Genomic DNA, 3,033 nt, shown 5'->3' on the forward strand with positions numbered 1-3,033 from the left:
CCGCGGCGGCGGGGCGGGGCGGGCGGCCGCGCGCTCGCTCGGGCGCCGCTATTGGGGCGAACATGCTCGGCGGCCGGCAGCCCGGCGACGCTCTGGAGGACGGCGCGCCCGCCGCTCAGCCCCGCCCTGCTAGGCCCGGATGAGGGAGATATGGCTGCCGCCCCGCCCGCCCGCCAGCCCGCACGCGTGCCCGTTGCTAGGCGCCGGGAGCTTCCCAGGGGGCGGTCACCTGAGGGCGTACCGCGGGGGTCAGGGTGCCGCGCCAGGATGGTGCTTGGGCGGCGGGAGGCAGCCAGGACTCACTGGACAACTACTCCAGGGCGCCGCCGGCCTGCGGGATCGCGGCTGCTAGGAGCGGGGTGGGAGGAGGCTGCGGAAACGAGGCTCAGACCGCAGGTCAGTGCGACATGAAAGTGGTGCCACGTACTATAGATGGGGTGGGCAGTGGGCACTTGAACTAGGTTGGTGAGGTGAGGTGAGGCGAGGCTCTCTGGGTTGCATTTTAAGAGTCAAACTAACCAGGCTCTCCAGAGTACTGATGAGTCTAGACCAGCAGTACCGGACTAGCCAATCTCTGCAAGTGACTCAGTCGTCGAGTTCCCGTTTCCCTCACCTTGCCCTCAAGAATTCTGCGTTCCACGCCTTTGTCGGTTCTTCGGTGGAGGTTCGGCGGGAAGCCAGCGGCCTGACTCGCAGGGGGTCTTAGCCTGTATGTGTTCTTGCAGAGTTGTACACCCTGTCACTTCTTGACCTCTCCACTAGCGTTGCATGTTTAGCCCTGGTAAGAGGACTTCGGATTCCACAAAACTGAAACTGCTCTCAGGCACACCACTTTTCCGTTTTCATTAAGCTCGATACTAATCTTTCCTAGCTCCTCTGATTAAGAAAACCAACTCACATCACACCTGGATCCTAAACCCTTCGTTGTGTGATCCCGGGGGTCAGGAAGGTTATTAGTCCGTTGACTAAAATATGGGGATAATGACAAACGTAGACAGCATATTAAAAAGCAGGTAAGTTACTTGGCCAACAAAGGTCTGTATAGTCAAAGCTATGGTTTTTCCAGTAGTCATGTACAGACATGAGAGCCGGACAATAAAAAAGACTGGGCGCCGAAAAATTGATGCCTTCCAACTCTAGTGCTGGAGAAGACTCTTGCGAGTCCCTTGGACAGCAAGATCAAACCAGGCAATCCTAAAGGAAATCCACCCTGAATATTCATTGGAAGAACTGATGCTGAAGCTGAAGCTACAATACTTTGGCCACCTGATGCTGGGAAAGAACGAAGGCAGAAGGGGACGATAGAGGAAGAAATGGTTGGAAGGCATCACCCAATGTGAATTTGAACAAACTCTGGGAGATGGACAGGGAAGCCTAGCATGCTGCAGTCCAGAGTTGCAGAGTTGGACACAACTGAGCAACTGAACAAAAAAGTGGTATACTTAATAGGCTGCACATTAAAAATCATATGGCGACTTTAAAGGGAAAAACCCTAGGCCCACCTCTGAATCAATTAAGAATTCAGATCTGGGGTTGCACTCAGACAGTGGAGAACCACCCACTCAGGATAATGTGTATTAAATGTACACTAATACTTAATACGTCAAATGCTTACTATTAAAAGGTGTTTTGAGTCTGCTATTGCCTACCCGCCACCCGCCCCGGCTATCATCAAATGGCAACTTAAAAGGCTTGAGTCAATCTAAAAAGCAAAGGACTTGCAAGGTACCAGGCACTACTGCTAGAACAGAGAAGGTTAAGACTCAAATCTGATTATACTCAAACATGGAAGTGGCTGGGTTAAGCAACAGGTAACAAGTAAATGGAAAATTTATTTCTGATAGTAACAGATGCTATGAAATACAAAAAAGTTTATATATGAAGAGATGTGTCTGATATCTTTTTCCAAAATGAAAAAGCAGCCATGTATACAGATCTCATGACTGAATGTTCCAGACATAAGATTCCAAGTGCCAAGACTCTACATTAGAAGCTTGTCATTTGACGAACAAAAGAAAATATAGCCGAGTCATAAATTAAGGATCAAGGAGTATGTAAGTCACTCAGTCATGTCTGATTCTTTGCAATTCCATGGACTGTAGCCCACCAGGCTCCTGTCCCTGGGATTCTCCAAGCAAGAACACTGGAGTGGATTGCCTTTCCCTTCTCCAGAGGATCTCCCCGACCCAGGAATCGTAACCAGGTCTCCCACATTTCAGGTAGACTGAGCTATCAGAGAAACCTAAGGATCAAGGAGAAATCGTCTCAAATATCTCCCTGCCCTAATTTCTAGAATTTCTGAATAAGCTGCTTTATGTAGACTTTATAGATGTTATCTTTTATTGAGGGATTTGAGATGCGGAATTATCTCGCATATCCAGGTGGTTCAGCATTCATCACAAGAGTCCACAGAAGAGGGAGGCAGGTTAGGGGCCAGAAATGACGGAAGCAGAGACTGCACTTTGAAGATGGAGGAAGAGGTCACAAGCCAAGAATTGTAAGCAGCTTCCAGAAATTGGAAGATTCTCCCCCAGAGCCTTAAGAAGGTAGGAAGGGGTGTTGACACCTTGATTTAGCCCAGTGCAACTGATTTTGAACTTCTGACAATTTGCGCTTTAAGTCACTTAAGTTTGTGGTAATTTTTTACAGTAATAGAAAACAAATACTTAGTGTCAACTATGTCAGGCACTGTGTAGGATTTAAAAAAAATGGCCCACCTTAAAAAGTTGACCGACTTAAAGGAGAGTAAGATTTTGGCTGGCTGGTAACAAATCTGTCAAGGAAAACAGCAGGGGCACAGAGTTGTCAATCTTCCCTGGGAGGTCGTCTCCAAGGACACAAGAATCTGTCACATCTTGGGACATCCCTGTGTAGCACTTATCTCGCCATCTTTAAGTAAATTTTGCCCATTAGACTAACACACGAAAGCAGAGCGATTTTCCTTTGTAGATCCCTCTCAATGCTGAAGTTACACAGCAAATAGCATTTACTTAGCAGTTTGGGCCAGGCACTACCCCAAGCATTTTCCATGAC

Source organism: Cervus canadensis, chromosome 12 (genome assembly GCF_019320065.1).
Source record: "Cervus canadensis isolate Bull #8, Minnesota chromosome 12, ASM1932006v1, whole genome shotgun sequence".
NCBI lineage: Eukaryota > Metazoa > Chordata > Mammalia > Artiodactyla > Cervidae > Cervus > Cervus canadensis.